A 22,077-nucleotide genomic window follows, 5' to 3' on the forward strand; every position below is an offset into this window, starting at 1 on the left:
AATATATTCTTCTTTATGATTTCAAATATGGATCAATTGCTCTGCACACACAGCAACTGTAAAATGTTTTTCAGTATATTTCTATGAAATGCAGAAAATGTCAACATTGTAAAAAGAACTTGCTTGCATTATTGATGAAAATACTCAAAAGGGTCTGCTTAAAACTCACCTAATCTCCCACATAACTATATTCTTTTGCTTAAAATAGGGGAAATTTTGAAATAATACTAGGCTATTGTATTTGTTGTCACATAATATTTTACCTATATTATATTACATATAAAGGTATTTTATAGTTCCATTTGTATATAACAAGAAAAAACAAGTATTAATGTTCTACAAAACAAAGATGTATTTAAAAACTAGTTCAAAATGACCAGGTGTAAAAGATTCACCAGACACTGATGGAATTTCTAAATTTTAAACTCTAAAAGTATCTTCCTTCCTTTTTTTCTCATTTCCTTTTTTGATATTTTACAAAGCACTTTTTAGTTCTTAAGAAAAAAATACAACTCAATATGAACATTTTAGAGTGTTTTTAAAATTAGAAACAATTCTAGCTTTCTCAGTATAGATGTTAATATAAATAAATAAATAAATAAATATATACATACACACACACACACAGGGTGGGGCAAAAGTAGATTTATAGTTGTATGTGTAACACAGTTTATTCTTGCAATTATTATTTATTTATTGTTTTCCATACAAACAACTATAAACCTACTTTTGCCCCACCTTGCATATAAACATATATATGGAAGATATATTAAAATAATGATTTAAAGGGCTAGATTTAACATGAGTTTATTTTGTCGGGATATTTTCAAGATACCCTGTCTGTTTTGGTTTGCCTCAGGAGTGCAAAAGAATGCCAAGAAAAAGAAGTTCCCTAGCTTTGGCAGCTGCAAATGATTTTTTATATGATTTTCATGAAAGTTTTAGGTCTTGTTGAATATGTGTACCAAGAGGCAAGAATATGATACCGTATCATTAATAAAATAAAGAAGAGTGAACTGTTACATTTGATAAAATAAAAATACTGAAAGTTAATTAACAAATTGAGTGAAAAAGAAAACATCCTGTAAAATTTTATAGAATATAAACTTATAACCATCTGGCCATAAGTTGCTGATGTTGATGAGTAGCAGGTGAAGTTTGTGTTCATAGTTGTCTTTTGGAGGGGTGAACTTGGTGTGACTTTTTGTTTATTTGCCCTGTCCTTGATTTTTTTTGAAAAATTATATGACTTGTTCTATGAAAGAAGCCCTTGTGTTGCACCATAAAATCTGTTACAAATATTTAGCATTGGGGAATGCAAGAGCATGGATAAGTGCCAGCCAGACTAACTATAAAATTCACTGCACACTTTGGAACTAGTCACTCAGATCACACTGGGCTAAAATTCCTTCTTCTAATGAGATCATGCTGCCACATATTATTGGCCTTTTGTGACATCAAATTATAAATTTTATACTTTTCCTTAGATAAAATATTTACTTTTAAATATCTGGATGGGGTCATAAATCCCTTAACAACCACTGCTCATCTGACGATAGAGGCATGCTAATGTTTTAGAAGGTGACTCTCCCATTTGAAAAAAAATGCAATAGAGAGTGCTTAAAGGGAGATTTCAGCTGGACTCACACTGTACAACTGGAATCACCCTCCTTAGATTAGAAAGTGATGTGTTGCCTTCTTACTTTAGAGATTTTTTTTTCTTTTGAACCAAAGTATTCATATACATTCCCTCTGCTTTCTCTTCTTACTGGTTTGCAAGGGACAGCCAACAAGTGTCTGGTTTTGGCTTGATGTTCCTATCCATACCTGCCACAAAAACTTCTAATAGTAAGAAACATGGTCTCCTTTAAATACATACAATACTGTTTTTACACACAGTCACAGCCATGGATCTTTTCAATCCCTCTTCCTTTGCCGATTTAGCTTCTTTTTGTGTTTATGGAATGGTGTGGCTTAATTTCTCTGTCTGATGTCCACTAACTTCTTACTTACTGCTACATTTGGGTTTTGTGGACACTTATCCAAGCACATTGATATGCAACCAACCTAATGGTGCTCAGTACAGGAAGCCCTAATCTTGACTAACTGACAAGATTTAAATTGAGGAGACATCTTCTGCTGATTAGCTCCCACACCCACAATTATCCAACTGGGGTGTCAAGCAAGGTTTAACATCTCCACTGATTCTGGTCTCAGGAGAAATCTGGGAGGAAATGCAATCGCTTTTAATAACTGCTGCCTTCTGAACATGCAGACTCCCCAGCTGCACAATTTCCAGCCATTCAAGCTCCCTTCAAAATTAACCTTTCCAGCGAAAATATAATTTCACACAAAATGAACCACCAAGTGATTTTCAGCATAATTTATTCAAATTGCTGAACTCAGAATGGCAGAGCAATCTACAGTCCGAACAGACCCATGAATCAAGAAATAAAAAAGTTTATGTACCCAACTGTCTCCTGGCAAATATGGGACTAATTTTAAACATTCCCAGAATTCTTTGTGGATGCTACACTTCAGCACCTGCTTCTCATTAAAATTCAATTGATCTGAATTTTTTGCAAATAAGATTTGATTGCTTTCCATATCATAAAACAGCATAGGCTATATTGCTCTGAATCACCTATTGGGTAACATATGTGTCCAGTTCATCTGTATTACTTCAGTTATGACTGAGACTCACAGATATCCTTTCTTAAAGTTTAAGAGATTCTATAGATTCTCTCTTCGATCGTTTAATGATTGAACATTTGGCTGAGCTGAATACCTTAATTCACTACAGGTCCAGGTTCTTTAACTTTAATAAACACAATTACCTGATTAAAATTTTGGCATACATCCTGTTTTGAATTATACTGCAGTTTCACAAATTTTAAGTATGATGGCTGAATCCTATATATCCAGAAGTTAATAAATTTTAAAAATACATTTTTAAGTATTTATCAAAGTTGAAGATGGCAGAGCTGTGGAATACAGCATATTAATTCTTTTGCTCCAGGCAGGTATTAGGCACTTCTAAAGTCTCATATAGAGTCTTAGTAAGGCAATGTGTTCTTTCTTTCCCACTGCTCTAGGAACATATCTGTCCTTCAGACTAGTAAGAGTACCCCCTGTTGTCATCAGAAAATCACTTCCATTCTCTAAGAACCTCTTCCATTGCTCTTTTATAGGTGAAACAAGCTAATAAGTGGCAGTTTGCTAGCTGAGGAGCCTCGAAGTTTAAAAAATGAGGACTGGCGTCTCTGTGCATTTCCTGTCAGGCTGATAACAGTGTTACAACATCATATGTTTAATCCACTTGGAACCCAAGTTTAAGTTAAAATACTCGGTAAGGAATTCATTTCCCAGATGGTTCAGTATCCAATTTTCATAACAAGCTGATGTAACAACACAGTAAATTAGCCATCAATATCGATCCACTAAATTTGCAATTAAAATAACCTTTTCTAAGCATTGCAAATTGAAGTTTATTAAAGTACACTAACGTGCATAAATTAAATCTATCCAGGACTTCCAGCCAAGATGGAGGCGTAAACAGAAATGCTGCATCTCACTCTACACTAAGAATGACTCCAACTACCTCAAAATTAGAGACAACCAGAAGTTCCAGGAAACTGAATTGCATGGAAGTCCAACAAACAAAGATATAAAGAAGAAATACTCATCTAGACAGGCAGGAGGGGCAGAGCCAAGGAGAGAATGCAGTGTGGTGGTGGCGGGAGCTGGGGCAGTGGCAAACCGGGAGAAAGCGAACTCACTTTTAAAAAGTGGGGAGGGATTCCTGGGGAGTGTTCCCAGCTCCTGACCAGGACGCATAGCTCATGGTCCCAACACCAGGAAAAAGAAAGCCTCATTGCTTCTGACTGTGCAAACCAGTGGGGGTTGGGGCAGAGGAAGAAACTGCCAGCCTCTCAGCAGAGTCCGCTTGTTTAAAGTTTCCCTATGGTCCTAGAATGTCCGCAAACACACTCACTCTGGAAATAACAGCCAGGGCAACAACTAGAGATGTGCCAGTCCTATACAGAGTGGGAGAAGTGCTTGGGAAAGGGGTGAGTGCTGAGCAAGTGACATTGTTCCCCCTCAGACCCCTTCCCCATATACAGTGCCACAACATGGTGAAACAAGTTACTCTTTACTGACAAATCCATAAGGCTCCGTCCCTTACAATATAACAGGAACAACAGCCTTCCCTAAGACTTAGAGGCAAACAAACACAGGCACCTGTCAAGATGAGGAGACAGAGAACTATGGCCCAAAAGGGAGAACGGATCAAGGTTCCAGTGGGAGAACTAAGTGATGAGGATATAGCCAACCTAACAAACTAGGAGGTAACCAACCTAATAGATGCAGAGTTCAAAATACTGGTGATAAAGATGCTCACAGGCTTGACAGATATGCTTAAGTATAGCAAAGACATGAGGGAAGAAGTGAAGGCTATGCTAAATGAAATGAAGAAAAATCCACATAAAACTGATGGCGAGGGGAACAAAAGCAATGATTTGGAACATAAGGAGAAAAATAAAAGTTAACCAGTACAGAATGAGGAAACAAGAATTGAAAAAAATGAGGAAAGGCTTAGGGACTTCTGGGACAACTTTAAACATGCCAACATCCAAACCATAGGGGTGCCAGAAGGAGAAGAGGAACAGCAAGAAATTGAAAACTTATGTGAGAAAATAATGAGAGAAAACTCCCCATACTTGGTGAAGGAAATAGGCATACAAGTCCAGAAAACACAGAGAGTCCCAAACAAGCTAGACCTAAAAAGGACCACACCAAGACACATCATAATTAAAACGCCAAGGTTCAAGATAAAGAGAGAATCTTAAAAGTAGCAAGAGAAAACAGAGAGTTACCTACAAAGGAGTGCCTATAAGACTAACAGCTGATTTCCCAAAAGAAACTTTGCAGTCAAGAAAGGACTGGCAAGAAGTATTCAAGGTGATGAAAAGCAAGGACCTACAACCAAGATTACTCTATTCAGCAAGGCTGCCATTTAGAATGGAAGGGCAGATGAAGTGCTTCCCAGACAGGGTAAAGCTAAAGGAGTTCATCATCACCAAGCTATTATTATATGAAATGTCAAAGGGAGTTAGTTAGGAAAAAGAAGATCAAAATTATGAACACTAAAATGACAACAAACTCACAACTATCAACAACTGAATCTAAAAAATAAGAACAAAATCCAACTAAGCAAACCAGAATAGAAAGAGAATCATAGGTATGGGCATCATTCAGAGGGTTATCAGGGGGAGGGGGAGAAATAGGGAAATGGTGCAGGGATTAAGAAGCATAATCAGTTGGTACAAAATAGACAGGGGGAAGTTAAGAATAATATAGGAAATGGTAATGCCAAAGAACTTATATGCACGACTGATGGACATGAACTAAGAGGGGTGGGATTGCTGGAGAGAAAGGGGGTATTGGGCAGAGGGGAGGAAAGGGGAAAAATTGAAACTACTGTAATAACATAATCAATAAAATATACTAAAAAAAAATCTATCCAGTGATTCCAGTTAGAGTAGCCACATATTTGTTACATTCCTTTTACTCTAAAACAAAACAATTTTGAATTAACCGAATCACTTTTCTTTTTGCCAAGTCTGCTTTTTTTTTCTTTTTTTTTATCAAGGGAAAAGAACCATGATTTTTTTCTTTCCTGCTTTTTTTTTTGTTGTTGTTGTTGCCTTTAAAAAATCTGGTTGATGAAAATTAAAAATAAAAGACTAATTATCAGATAATGTGAGTGTGTGCATTTTGACCTTGACATCTAAATTCATTACTGTGAGAGGGCTAGAGATCTATAGCAAGAGAAAGAAAAGATATTGAAGTACTCATATGAAGCATGCCTTAATCTTATTATTTAAGTTTTGAATCACTCTGGTGCATAGATATGCAGACATGAATGAGAAACAGCATACATCTCTGAAAAGTGAGAAGTAACAGGACAACTTAATTGGAGCAGTGCTTCCTGGTGCTAATGTACTCCTCACTTAGAAGCAGCTTTCTCTTACAGAGTTCCCTACTTCGTTCTCCAACAGTTATGTTCAGATGACAATGAAAGGCCCTCCTGAATTGAAGTAAGCACTGAAATAGGTATAGGACCTAAGGATCCATTAATTACATTAAGTAGCATGTGCTGCCTAACACCAAATCCCAGGGATGAGCAATGGGAGGAATGTTTTAATTTACAAGGCAGAACATAGCTTGGGGTGGGGGAAGAATACAGAACTCTTATCCTTATTCAAGCAAGACAACAAACACATATCAGTTTAGAAGTGGCCTTTGCCAGAATGACAAAACCAAAGGTCCATGGCTTCGTGAGACTAGACAATAGGAATAGGTTGTGGGGACAGCAAGGAGAGGACAGGACGGGCAGGTAGGCGAACCCACTTAGTGTTCTACTAAAGTAGAAAGAGAACTGTGGTTTCCTAACTCATATCTGAATAAATAATGGTGGAAATGAATAAAAGGTAAAATGCAATGATTTAATGGAAAATTAAAAATACATTTAATTCACATGCTAGAGTCACTACCTCTCCAAAGCCAAAATATAAGAAGCACACTTTTCTTTCCAAATAGGAAGAATATTCAATCTTCAACTGTTTAATGGAAAAATCACTATGTAAAAATTACCATGCTAAATATAGAGGGCTATATGAATTAGACTCACATAGAATCCTATATTGGAAAGAACTTTTCATCAAGCAAGTGAGCTAAAATATATCATGACCTATGATGAGCAGCCAGGAATAATTATTATATTTTTACCAGAAAGTGTTAAGTCTGGAAAGTTGTAAATCAAAGATCCGTTGGCATTCAGAGGAGAGAGAGGGACAGGCAGACAGACACTGACACATACTCACACTCTCTTGATGGGTAGCTGCAGAATACTTCATGAAAAAAGATTTGTATTCTTGGTAGCTTTTCCTTAAGATTAATTGATAAAGATTATAATCTTGAAAAAATAAGCTCGATGTTGGTGAAAGATTTGAAGTCTAGTTTGGCCACTTGAGCTGGAACTAGGGTAAGACAAATGCATAAACCTAAGAATGGGTAGTAACCCCTTAAACTCTGTGCCCTTAGCATGCCACTTGTTTCATTCATCGAGCTTAAGTAAGAGGTCTGTCTTTGAATTTCCAAAGCTTATACGTTGCTCTATATTAAAATAAATGGTCTATCTAATTTAAAGCTCATGCTTTTTCTATGAAAACTTATGCCAACCTTGGAATACAAAGTCAATGTATGTGACATTGTTGAGTTGCTCTTGTTGAAGTAAATGTTGACTACAGGAAACATGGCTCTTGGTCTCATGGTAATTATAGGTTAGCTACAAATAAAGATCAGGTAAGGGCATGATGAAAATGCCAGAAAACAATCTTATGGCCAGAGTAGGTGAGAATTTGAATACTAAGTATTGTTATTTTTCATGTGATTGGATTTTTTTAATAGAGAAGTAATGGGCTAAAGTTACCACTTAAGTATATTAATCTAGCAGTGTAATATATATGATGGGTTATGGAAAAGATGGTGGAATTAAAAACACTTTTAATTAGCAGACTGTAGTCACAATTCAAGTATGATATGTCTAAATTTATGTAGGAATAACAAGGATAAGAAACAAGCATTAAATTAATGCACACTTGTGATTTTTTTCAATGAAAGTTTAATTGGGTTATACAGGACTAGTTACTAGTCTGAAAACATGCTATACTCTTTCATGCTTCCATAATGTTGATGCTATTCTCTCAATGTATAAAAAGTCATTTTTGTCATTGTTTTTTGAAATTCTCTGACTGGTAGACTACTGCTCATCTTTCAAGAACTGGTGCATATTTAATTTCCTCTGTGAAGTACTTTTCAGGCTCCCCCTGTTCTTTTTCTTAATGTTGCCATGACACTTTATTCCTCTATTATAGATTTTCTGTATTATGTTAGAATGCTTTGCTAACTGCTTCTCTTCCTCAGTGGACTAGGTTTTCCTGAATGACAAGGCAATCAAAGCAGAGCAAAGTGCCTGGAACATAGTAAGTACTGCATAATTTGGTATTGGCTGAATAAATGGCATGCTCTGATAACTGATGCCTTGATATACCTGAGAGTTTCTAGAACTAAAGTTTTATATCTCATGTTAATTGACGTGGATGTGCCTGTTAAGAAGGGGGATATTTAGAACCTTCTTAAATATAAAACATAAAATTAAAAAAGAAAACACTCATAACCCTTTGCACTTTTCTAACTTTACAATCCTATTTTTGATTCAATAAAGGATCTACATCTTCCTGTGAACCCAAGATTACTGCAGGTAAGAGTACTTTTGAAGAAGTTGTGGGTATAGATGAGATAACAGTTAAAGTGATTGGCAGTAGGTCAAAAAATAAGGAAGTAAATTAAATCAGGAGAATTTAACTCATAAACTGGGAACATAAAGAACTGAGGCTTGAAAACCATGAGGATAAAGAAAAATATTTGACATAATGCAGTGAGTAGAGAGTAATTTATTATTAATGATTGCAAACAAAGTAGGGCTAGGGTTTAAGAATTTGTGATAGAAGAACTTTTGAAGAATGAAACTATTTGCTTCTATTTGTTCATGTATGTGACAGCTGTTGGAATACTACTCATATTGCTGTTAGCGTCTTTTTATTCCTCTAGCCCTGTAAACTTCAAAAACATTATGTGGATAACAAAAGACAGTATAGAATTCTGTAGAGGCTTGCTATAGTCCAGATTCTTTCCAGCCACACATAATTTTCAGAAGAATTCAGAGTATTTATTCCCAAGACTGGATATGGGCATGGGCATTACTTATATTTAACCTGGTAGAGGAAAGAATTCTATACCAGAATTTAATTCTGAATCTTCTTCTAAGTGTGTTTTACTGTGGCTTGTGAACTTCCTATCTATATACAATTTCTTCAATTTATCTTGTCTGAAATTCCACATGTCTACTATCTGTGCCTTTCTTTGCTTCTATTTTTGACCTTAGCATAGATCTACCTTTCCACACCAACAGAGGTAAGAGAAACAAGCATAGAAAACCAAACAAGTTAAACAGTTATACTTATGTTATATGACAAATTCAGCTGAGAATGGAGCTATATGCAAGTAATATTTAAATAAAAAGCATCCTGATCTAAAAATTGGTTAATTTGCTTCTATATGACCCTGTGGGACTTCAGGTGTTTTTTATTTTGTTTGTTTTTTAAATTCTTTTTTTATTCTTAACATCAGTAATTTTGCTAGCTTTTCTTTAAGCTGCCTTTTGTTCAAAATTTTGCAGAAGATTGGCCATTTGCTTTGTTTACAATTCAGTAACAGTTTACTTTTCATCAATTTTTTAATATTATTGAAGACCTCATAAATCTTGTCAGGTATCTTTAATTTTATTTTTTTATTGAATTTATTGGGTGATATGTTAACAAAATTGCATAGATTTCAGGTGTACAACTATATAGTACATCATCTGTATATCATATTGTGTGATAGTTATAATTAATAAATAAACAATAAGTGTGGCAAATATTTGGAGAAAAAAGAACCCTTATGCACTGTTGATGGGAATGGAGATTGGTGTAGCCAGTGTGAGAAACAGTATGGAATTTCCTCAAAAAATAAAAAATGGGACTTGCTTATGACCCAGCAATTCTACTTCTGGGAATATATCCAAAGAAACCTGAAACACTAATATGAAAGAAAAGTAGTCAATAGGGGGGAGTGGGGAGGGAGAGAAGGGGGATAAGTAAGGGAAGCGTTTAGTCAAGGAATGTGTATAAATGACTCATGGACATGGACAAAGGGGAGGGATATGATTGTGGGAGAAGGGGAGGGCTAAGTGGGGGAGAGCAATGGGGAAAAATGGGACAACTGTAATTGAAAAACCAAAAAATAAAAATAATAAATTAATTAATTAATTTAAAAAAAGAAAAAGAAAGAAAGAATACACGCTCCCCTATGTTCATTGTTTCATTATTTACAATAACCAAGATTTGGAAGCAATCCAAGTGCTCATCAGTAGATGAGTGGATATAATAGTTGTGGTACATTTACACAATGAAATGTTTGTCAGGCCTGTTTTTTTAATATCATATATAACCTTTAAAATCTATGTTCCTTGAAGATTTTTTCTTCATTTTTCTCATTTCATATTGTGAAGCCATATTAGGAATATAGAAGTTCTGTTGTATCTTCCCAGTAAATGGATTCTTTTATCATCATTTATTGTTTCCATTTAATTATAGCAACACCTTTGCCCTAAACTTTACTTTGTGAGATAATAATAAAGGAAACTAACTTTATTTTGGCTAGTATTCATTTTTATTAATTTTATGCATTTCTTATGATTACTCATAATATAGTTGTATCATTTAATTTGTTCTGATATATTTGTCTTTTAATTTCATAACTCAGCCCATTTATACTTATTACAAAAATTAATAATTTGTTCTGTACTATTATATTAGGCGCTCTATTTGTTCTCTTTTCCTATACACCATTTTTTCTTGCTTTTATAAAATTGATGTAGAGTATTATTGTTACTATTTTCTTACCTTTTTGTCCCCACCTTGTCCACACATTTTCCATTCTATTATTTTAGAAGTTACACACTGAACTTTATGTTTATTAATGTTTACCCCCAAAATATTAGAATTTATACTTAACTTCGTATGTCCAGAGTTAAGAAATATCTACTCTCTCTTTACAAACACTATGAAGACCTTAAAATATTTTATTTCCAAACATATTTTTATTATTTTAATCCTAACATTTATCAATCACAAATTAGATATTATTACATGATAGTACATCTTAATGATTTCTAACTTCATGAAGATCATCTTTTAAAAGTTATTTAGAGAGATCTATCGGTAGTAAGCTCTCTCAATTTTATCTATCTTAAAAAGTCTTTATTTTACCCTTATTCTTAAAATGTAATTTACAGGATCAGAGAAGGAAAACTCTGACTCCAAAAAACCTCCGCTGCCTTGCGGCATACCTCTTCAGGGGAAAGGCTAAGGGAGTAAACCCCGACAGAAAATCCGGAGCCGGAGTCCCTAAGGCGGTTTGACGTTGTAGTCAACACCGGCAACTCCTGCGGCGCACCTGAAGCCAAGCTGTATTGACTCCGTCTTTCCCTTGGACCCTTCAGCTGCGAAGAGAGGGGGGGTCTGCTGCATGGGCAACAGCAGACCCTCCATATCACCCTGCCCAGGCTCTGTAGCTTCAGCTTCACTGGAGAGGACACTCCAGCGTCATCGCAAGATGTCGATTCAACACGGGAGGAGACAGATACCGTGTCACTCCCGAGTCGTACTGCACAACCATTCTCGGCAGTGCAGATAGACTCTTAAGAAGCTACACCATCGTCTCTCGAGACGGACGGCTGCCGATGACGACGACGACGAATTTACAGGATATTCAATTCTACATTGTAAATTAAAATTTTTGAAGATATTTTCTACAGCTTTCTGGTTTTCATTGTCAATGTACTGCAAAGCCAGATATCAGTCTAATTGTTTTCCCTTGTAATCTACCTCTGTTCACAGTTGATATTTCTTTTCATGAAAATGAGTCACTCTTAGGATGCCTTTTAATTTATCTTTTTAATGATAGGTTGGACTTCAAGAATGGTAATTTCATAGTCATTAATTACCTCATTGAATACTGCCTTTCTCCCATTTATTCTATTATCTACATATGGAAATCAAAGAGGACACATTTTAGAACTTTAACGCTATTTTTCATCTCTTTTATTGTAGATTGTCTTTTGTATTTATCAATTTTCTCTTTGTTAATCTGGACATTTGTCCGAATCTATCTTCCAGTTTACTAGTTTTCTCTTGTGAGTAGTCTGTTATTTAATTGCCCCAATTAGTTTCTAATTTCAGATTAAAAAAATTATTTTTTGCTTCTATGGCTTTCTTTTACAACCCTGCTTTGATAGCTGAGATAATATCCTACTCATTAGTCACACTTCATTCCCTCTTTGATTTCTTAATGAATTTACTAATATTATGTTTTATATATGATAATTTCAATATTTGTACATTTTGCTGGTCTGATATCAGAGTTATTGGTTCTACTGAACATAACTTATGGTAGCTTGTTTCTTTTTGATGTGCTTTGATTTTTTTCCCTGAGTTTATATTCTTTGCAATTTTATCTGTGAGAATATCTGTTGTGCCTGGGTTTCTTGCTTATTCTATTATATATACCAAGTGGTACAACCAATATAAAACTACTTTTCATTAAATTGCAAGTTTAGTTTTTTGATGATACAATGATAATGTAAATTAAAAACCCAAGCCCATGTATCTTGGAATTATCAATACTCAGTATATATAATTGTCAATCCCTTGTGGCCCAAATCTGCCTATCTATATATATATTGAAACATAAATACATTTTATTTTAAATTTTAAGATCACCCACTGATTGCCTATCAAAGTTATAGAGAGATTTAAAGTTTAACTTCCTATTTCACAGAGATCCTAGTCTTTGCTTTTAATACTATTCCCACAAATCATTCAAACAAAGCTTTTTAGGGGGCTGAACTTTGGGAAATATTTCACAGTACCCATGGACTTTAGTACTCATTTACCTCCTTGGATTTGTCATTTCTCATTATTTTTGCCCCCTAAGAACTTTGTCTCTCTCTTGAAAGCTCACGTTGACTTGATGGGTCACATGATTGTTTATCCGTAAAAATGTGTGTATTTTTGTTTCTTAAAAAGAAATGACTTTAAAAATATGATAGTTTCTTCCATCATTTAAAGCAGAGACCAGCAAAACTACAGCTTGTGGGTCAAATACAGCCCACTTACTATTTCTGTAAATAAAATTTTATAGGAACATAGACATGAGCATACATTTACATATTTTTATGGCTACTCTTGTACTATTACATCAGAGAGGACTAGTTGCCACAACACCATCTGCCCCACAGAGCTGAAAATATTTGTCTGCCTTTTGTAGAGAAGGTTTTATGCACCCTGACCTAAATAATTAGCAACTTCTTTGTCTTGTAACAAATATCTTAAACTTATTAAAGCAGCAAAGTATTATTTAATCTGGACATTCATTTATTTAATGTATACATATATTCAATATAAGTCTTTCAAACCATTGTAGCACACTGAAACTTCTTTAATATTAAGTGTGAGCTATATATCTATAAGGTTTTTATAGCAGATCCATCATAAAAATATATTTAAGTGCTGCTGCTGATGATGATAGTGATGATGATAGTGATGATGATATCTTTAATTCCAATAATTTTCTAAGCCATGACAGATATAAGAACAGATATCTTTCTAGAGAGTTAAATACACTTGTCAAATCATTTTGGAATGTTGTAAATCACTTTAATTGAGTATGCTTTGCCTCCAGGAATCTTAACTGCTTATATTCTCTGACACTCTTACTGATAAAACTTATTACCACAGATTAAAACTATGAATGTTACTTTCTAACATTATAGCTTTTACTACAGGGGGATAATTTACTATCTATATAATATCCCATGTTCATTCACAATATAATAAATGCATACTTGCTTTGAAACAATGCAATATTCTAGTGATAGCTATTCAATACCTGCCTTTTAGACTGGGTACAGCCTTAATTGTTCTGTTCCACTCAAAAAATGAATATGCAGCCTTCAAAAGTAGAAGAAATGGCTGAGTGAAAAATATTGTTATATGGGAAAAATAAATGCTCTAGGAAATTGTATTTCTGGGGTATGGAAGACATTCAGTACTTGGTGAGAGAAGACAAGAGCAGTGAATGAATAGTGTTTGCTAGATACAAGAAAATGCCAAGGAAAATGAATATATAAAACTTGTAAAATATCCCTGGTGGAGGGATAGTGTACTGATATAAGAGACAGCTGGCATTTGTTGAAATACTTGAGTGACATGTTCCAGAGAAAGCAGGGAAGTGCTGGGTGTAATAGCAGCTTGTGTAGAGAGCAAGGACAGCAGGTTTTCTGCAGAGCAGTGTTGTCCATGGCTAATAGCGATCTGTGGAAAATGTAAGTGAACAGTTTGACAGAGCATTATGTGAAAAGGAATAAACTAACTAGAATATCTGGCTGCCATGCAACTCACTAAGGGAAAACTGTATGGGTACAAAAGCAAACTGTAATCCTTTTGGAAATCAGGCAGTAAATCTAAGAAAGGAATGGAAAGAATATATTCTCAGACAGAAGAGAGTAGCATAGCATTTCAATTATATAGATTGATATGACAATCTTTAATTTGTGTTAGAAAAAACGTGTTGCAGAATGCTAATGAGTAAGTTACAAAAAGTTATAGTGGGAAAAACTTTGTCGTTTACTTATGTTGTTGTTTATACTATTTATCTCCTGTTGGTGTGGTTGTTCTTAAGTAAAGAGCATTTACTGAATGAGCTCTAGGCATAACCCATGTGAAAGATTTACTGGGGAAAGAGGGATCCATTGGGAAAAGAGAAGTACTGATTTAAAGGAACAGGGTTTAATACAGCTTATAAACTCAAAGCACTGATCACTGAAAATGCATCACATTGAATACATCTGTAGTGGTCCAACATAAATAGATTTCTCAATGTTAACAGAAATATGGCAGAGGATTGCTTTGCAAATGTTAAATGTCAAATCAACGGCAATATTGCCAAGAATATCCATCTATGCTATTTTAAAGTCTTATGAAGCTTTGGAGATTATTAATAATAACCTTAGGATTTGGACTTCATGGACAAGAAACATGAGATTGTCCCCAAAGGATCACTATTATATGAACCTCATTTATGTACCAAACACACCTATACTTATTGACCATCAAAACCTGGTATGAAATTTATCACTTTTAAATGGCCGTTAAGTAATACTGAATGTTTGAAATATATCTTTGTTAAATCTGTTTGTAATTTAACATTCTTACAATATATATTATTATAGAGGCTATTATTTTCATAAATCCCATAAAACAATGAATAAATATTTGCAAAGAAAGTTTAATAAATGGCATTAAAATGACTCAACAAAGAGTCATATGGAAGAGGTTCTCAGAAGAACTGACAATACTACTGAAGCAAATCACCTTAAAAGAAAACACATATGGTTTCATTTTTTGCCTTCTTACTTAACTGTATATATTTAAAGGCACAAGCTTGCAACCTGCTGAATGAATCCTGTTTCAGCCATATGTGAATTATAGAACTAAAGAAGAGACGGTTAAAATTATTAGTTATTTTTTTTTTTATAATTCAACGTGAAAAAATGTGAGTAAATGTATGGGTTTCTCCTTTCCTTCTATGGATCCACACCCTTTAATTGATTTTTTTCTTCAATGAATTATCTATTAACACTCTTCTTTCACCAATCTCTATGATCTTCAAGGCTCTAAAATTCAATGTCATTTTTGTTTTACCATATGATATCTTTGAATTAGGAAGGAGAACATTTTGTGTGTGAAGACAAAGACAATGATAGCAAATTATCACTTCACTATCTCCAATTCCCCCTTAAGCACACTCGTCCATTCTAAAACAAATAATTCAACCCCACTTCTTATTCCTGGTACTGTCTTATTTTTCTTCTCTCCTTCAGAGTCAACCTTTGTAAATGTTTTTTTTTTTTTTTTAAGATTATATTTATTTTTAGAGAGGGAAGAGAGGGCAAAAGACAAGGAAATTAGATGTGCGAGAAACATCTATCTGTTGCCTCTCGCTCAACTCTATCTGGGGACCTGGCCAGAAATCCAGGCTTATGTCTTGACCAGGAATTGAACCAGCAACCTTTCAGTTTATGGGATGATGTTCAACTCACTGAGCCACCAGTCAGGACCAGAGTCAAACTTTTTGATTGTTTTAGTTACCCTCACTATCTCTATCACTCCCCTATCCAAACTTCCTTTAAAATACTACAGCCTGGCTTTTCCCCAGAACTGTTTTTAGAGAATAACTTTGGTTTAGCCATAAATTGCTTTTATATTGTTTTTTTATCTATTTATTGATATCCCAATTTTAACTAAATAGTGTTGAATAGCCTCTTCTTCTGGTTACATGTCGTTAGCTTCTGTAACATTATAATTTGTTTCTTTCACTGATACCAAAGTAAAGCTACTCTTTCATCATTCATACTTTAAAGGGTTGTGATTTATATAAAATCTATCCTAGTCCTGGCTGTTCTGACTCTGTGGAAAATCAATGTGTCATCAGTTCAATTCCCAGTAAGGTCACATGCTTAGGTTCTGGGCTGGTTGGGATTGTGCAAGAGGCAATGACACACTGATGTTTCTCTCCTTCTCCTTGTCCCTCCTTTTCCCTCTCTCTAAAAATAAATAAATAAAATCTTAAAAAAAAATCTATTCTAAACTCTGCTATCCACTCACCCTGCATTCCTTTCAGAGGTATCCTGATTCAGTTTCTTGCTCCAATTATCATCTACAGTAACACAATTTATATATCTCTAGCCTGGGCTTCTCCTTTGAGCTATAGACTGACATAGCCCTCTGCCTACTGATATCTCCTCTTCCATGTCTCAACAGAAACCTTAGGTAGAAGAGGTCTAAAAGTAACCCATACATCCATGGTCCACCTCCACAAACACAAGAGTAAACCCTGAATACTTATTTTCTCCATTTATATCCAAAGAATTTCCAAAATTTATCTCCTATATGTACCTGGAATTTATTCATTTCTCTCCAGCTGTACTAACCCTACCACTATTCCACAATCCAAGTGTTTCACCCCTTGTAGCTCAAAAATATCTCTTCAGTTCTGCCCTCCTTTCTTGACACCCATCACTTTTTGTCCATAACTTGTACCACTGGAATGAACACCTAACAAGACTCATTGCCATCAATTTTTCTCCAGTCTAAGCAATTAGCTACAGTCTTGTTAATTATTTTCATCAATTTTTAAACAATATTTTTAAATGAGAAAAGGAACTTAATGCCTAGTTAAGATATTTGTTTGATCCCTGTTACCAACTGAGAAAAAAATCAAATGATCTATATTAGTTGTGACTTCAACCTCTTTCCAATATTATTTCAGAATATTCCCCAATTTCTTCAACTCTATAGGCCATAGTGAAGTTCCCTGTCATCTTTCTCTGGGATTGCCTATTTCTTTTATGATTCTCCAGGCTTTAAACTTGCTGATTTTCTTCTTTTTCACTCTTCTTTATTCTTCCAGACACCGTCAATGTTACTTGAAGTCATCTTTGACTACCTCAGGTAGAATGCTTTGTTAGTCTGCTGTGCTTTTCTAGCTCTTGATCCATATTTTTTTAGTATGTTCAATGGAGACCATAAAATACATGATGGCAAGTATTATTTTAGTCACTTTATTTTTAAAAATTTTTGATGTAGTTATTGTTTTTCTATTACAGTTGTCCCACTTTTTCCACCATTGCTCCCCGACACTTCCATGGAGAAGTGTTTGTTCAGGTCCTTTGCCCATTTTTTAATTGGGTTGTCTACCGTCTTGGTGTTGAGAGTTGTATAAGTTATTTATATATTTTGGAGATCTATCCTTTTTCTGAGATATCATTGGCAAATGTGTTTTCGCATATGGTCGATTCTCTTTTCATCTTGCTGATGTTTTCTTTTGCTGAGCAGAAACTCGTTAGTTTAATGTATTCCCATCTGTTTATTTTTTCATTTATTTTCTTTCCCTTAGGAGACATATTGGTGAAAATATTGCTATGTGGAATATCTGAAATTTTTCTGCCTATGTTTTCCTCTAGGACTTTTATGGTGTCACAGTTTACATTTAATTCTTTGAACCATCTTGAGTTTATTCTGCTGTGTGGTGTAAGTTGGTGATCTAGTTTCATTTTTATGCAAGTTCCTGACTAGTTCTCCCAGCACTATTTGTTGAAGAGGCTCTTCTCTTTCCATTTTATGTTCTTTCCACTTTGTCAAATATTAGTTGACCATATAGACCTGGGTTTATTTCTGAGCTCTCTATTCTGTTCCATTGATCTATATGGCTGTTCTTTTTTTTTTTTTTTTGGAGGAGGGGAGTAAGTGTGTATTTTTAAAATATGTTTTATTAATTATACTGTTACAGTTGTCCTAATTTCCCTTCCCTCTGCTCCCCTCCACCCAGTGGCTCCTCTCCCTCCAGTTGTCCCCCCCTTTTAGTCCACGTCCATTGGTTGTGCATATAGTTCTTCTCAACCTCTTCCTGTTTACTCCATTCCCTCCTACTATGTTTCTTAATTCCTGTACAATCTCCCTCCCTTACCCCCTTACCCCTCCCTGCTGACCTTCCCCCAATATGTTCCCCATACCTATAGTTCTTTTTCCACTCTCACTGCCTATTTAGTTTGCCTTTTTTTCAATTCCCTAGCTTCTGTTGTTGGTTTTTGTGATACAGTTTTCATTTTAGTGTTCATAGTTTTGATCCTCCTTTTTCTAAACCAGTCCCTTTAACATTTCATAAAATAGTGGTTTGGATCTGATGAACTCTTTCAGTTTTATTTTGTCCTGGAAGCACTTCCTCTGTCCTTTTATTCTGAATGACAATTTCACTGGATAGAGTATTCGTGGTTGAAGATTTTTGATTTTCATTACTTTGAATATTTCTTGCCAGTCCCTTCTTGCCTGCAGAGTCTCCCTTGAGAAATCAGCTGATAGTCTAATTGGGACCCCTTTGTACATGATTATTTTCTTCTCTCTTGCTGCTTTTAAAATTCTCTCTTTATCTTTAACTTTTGACAATTTGATTATAATGAGTCTTGGAGTGGTTCTCCCTAGGTCCAGGTTTTTGGAACTCTCTGTGCTTCCTGGACCTGTAAGTGTATTTCCTTCTCCAAGTTTGGGAAGTTCTGCTTTATTATATTTTCACTTAATTTTTCAATTTCTAGTTCTTCTTCTTCACCCTCTGTCAATCCTATAATTCTTATGTTCGATGTCTTATAGCTGTCCCAGAGGCTTCTGATCCTCTTCTCACTTTCCTTGCTTCCTGTTTCCTCTCTCCATACTGGTTGACTATTTGTTTCTTCTCTAGGTTCCAGTTTGTTTATTTGAACTCTGGATTTTATTTCCTCACCGTTTCTCTTGTATGTTTTTTTTTTTTCCAGTATGAGTGGTTTTCAATCCTTTCTCGTCTTTTTTCAAATCTTTTGTTAACTCTGTAAGCCACCTAATCACAATGGCTTTGAACTGAGCCTCTGACAGGTTTCTTATTTGTTCATCCATCAGATTCTTTATCTGTTGCCTGGTGAGCTGCGCCACTGGGATTTCTATACTTGTCTGCCTCATTTTAAAAGATTTACGTTTTGCTTTCTTTGGATGGCTATATGGGGTGGAACCTGTGTACTTGTCACAACCCAGTGACCTGCAGCGATCCACAACCTTTTTCACCACGCTGTGGCCCTTTGTCATCACTACCCAGCGACTGGTGGCGAGCTGCAACCTATTTCGCGGCGCTGTGGCACTTTGTGTGGGGGTGGGGGTCCAAGATGTGGATTCCTGCCGTTATTCTTTGCTGGGTGACTCAGGTCAGTCCTCCAGCCCTCTGGGCCTCACCATCTGAGGCAATGCGGTGGCTGATTTTCCCAGCGTTGGGGTTGGGAGCTGCTGAGACTCGACTGCAGCCAGGACTGTTCTCCCTGCCACTGTCCCTGGTGTTACCTCAAACAGCACCGCCCACTTTCGCTCTTCTTACCTGCCTGATGAGCGCTGCTGGTTTATAACTTTGTATGTTGAGCTTCTGTGTAGTTTTATTTTCTGAAATTTCTAGTTATCTTTTGTTGTGAGGTAGTTCTATTCCTTTCTAGTCGTAGACAGAGACCGCGCGTGTCCGTCTAAGCCTCCATCTTGGCTGGAAGTCCATTATGGCTGTTCTTATGCCAGTGCCAGACTGTTCTGATTACAGTGCCTTTGTTGTATAGTTTGATGTCAGGTAATGTGATTCCTCCTACTGCGTTCTTCTGTCTCAAGATTGCTGTGGCTATTCGGGATCTTTCTTGGTTCCATATAAATTTTTGAAGTATTTATTCTAGGTCTGGTATTTTAATAGGGATTGCATTGATTCTATAAATTGCTTTGGGTAGTATGGACATTTTAAAGATGTTGATTCTTCCCATCCATGAACATGGTATATGCTTCCATTTATTTGTATCTTCCTTAATTTCTTTATTCACTGTTATGTAGTTTTCCAAGTACAGGTTCTTTATCTCTTTAGTTATGTTTATTTCAAGATACATTATTATTCTTGTTATAGTAAATGGAATTTTTATTTCTAGTTTTAATCTCTAATATTTTATTGCTGGTGTACAGAAACGCCTTCGATTTCTGAATACTTACTTGTATCCTGATACTTTACCTAATTCACTTATAATGTTGAGTAGTGTTTTCATGGAGTCTATAGGATTTTCTGTGTACACTATCATATCAGCTGCAAATAATGACAGATTTACTTCCTCTTTTCTAAATTGGATGCTGTTTATTTCTTTTTCTTATCTGATTGCTGTGGCTAGAACTTCCAACACTATGATGAATAGAAGTAGAGAGAGTAGACATTCTTTCCTTGTTCCTAATCTCAAGGGGAATGTTTTCAGTTTTTACCCATTGAGTATGGTGTTCACTTCAGGTTTCTCATATAGGGCCTGTATTATGTTGAGATATGCTCTCTCTATTCCCATTTTGCTGAGTGTTTTCATCATAAATGGGTGTTGTACTTTATCAAATGCTTTTTCAGCATCTATTGATATGATCATGTGGTTTTTGTCTTTCATTTTCTTTAAGTGGTGTGTTATGCTTATTGACTTGAGAATATTAAACCATCCTTGCATCAGTGGGATGAGTCCCACTTGATCGTGGTGTATCATCTTTTTTTTTAACTTTATTTATTTATTTATTTATTTATTTATTTTAGTGACAGGGAACTTATAATTTCAGAAGGTTTTAATAATTTGTCAAATTGACTATTGGAATTTCATCCTGAGCTGAAATTGATCTCCCTCTAACTCACATTCAGTCATTTTGGTACTCTTCCTGTGGTTCATGTATTGTCAGTCTGTTTTATATTAATCTTTATAATACATCTCCTCCCCTTTTCAGGGTATATTAATAGTTAATTCATAATTTTAGAAATATAATAATTACTTTAAATTCATACTTCTAGATGACATTAGCAATGTTTGTCATAGAAAACTGAAAAGAAGAGTGGTGGTCGGCAGCATATTTTACCCACTACCATGGGTGTCAAGGGGCATTGGTGAGGTGTGCACATAATATGGCTGTTAGAGGATACACTCAAGAATTGCATAAACCAAAGGTTTAGGAAAGCACCATCTTAATGGAAAGAGCTCTTCTTTGGGGATGAGAATTCCAGTTGTCACACTAATAGCCAACAAGACAACTAGGTGAAAAAAAAAAAGGGCTATAGAAGATCCTAGTATTTCTTCATTTTATTTATACAGAGATACTAGAATGCTGATGAAATTGTATTTGTGTATTTCACTGAATAGCTAATATTGTAAATTGATATAAATCATCTTTGGAAATCTTAATTTCCATCTTATAAATTGGAGTGATAATGGTCAAGTTGAAGTGACTAGTAAAACCAAAGTTAGGTTAAATAGCTTATTTTGAGATATCGTAATGTATCTAGAATTATATGCACTAAGACAAGTATTAATTAATATTAGAATTATTATAAATATATAAATATTTATTTCCCAGGTAATTTACTTCTTTTATATTAAAAAATAGAATCTAAATTTCCATTTTCATGTTTCACAATGTGTTACTCATATTTTTTAAATGAGGAAAAAGAAGCTCAAAATGGTTAAGTTGCTTAGCTCACATGGGTAGTTAGTGATGGAGCTGACAATCAAACCATTGACTACCAAATGCCAACATCATTACCCACTATTTCCTTTGCAAGAATATGTATACATATTTTATTTTTGATAACCTTATTTTATATGTTTTGTGCATGCAGACCGTTTTCTTTTCTTTTTTTTTTATTTTGGTTTTTCAATTACAGTTGTGCCCTTTTTCCCCAATTTCTCTCCCCCACCCAACCCACCCCCTATCCTGCAATCATATCCCTCCC

This window comes from Furipterus horrens, unplaced genomic scaffold (assembly GCF_987537825.1).
Source record: "Furipterus horrens unplaced genomic scaffold, mFurHor1.1.pri manual_scaffold_9, whole genome shotgun sequence".
NCBI lineage: Eukaryota > Metazoa > Chordata > Mammalia > Chiroptera > Furipteridae > Furipterus > Furipterus horrens.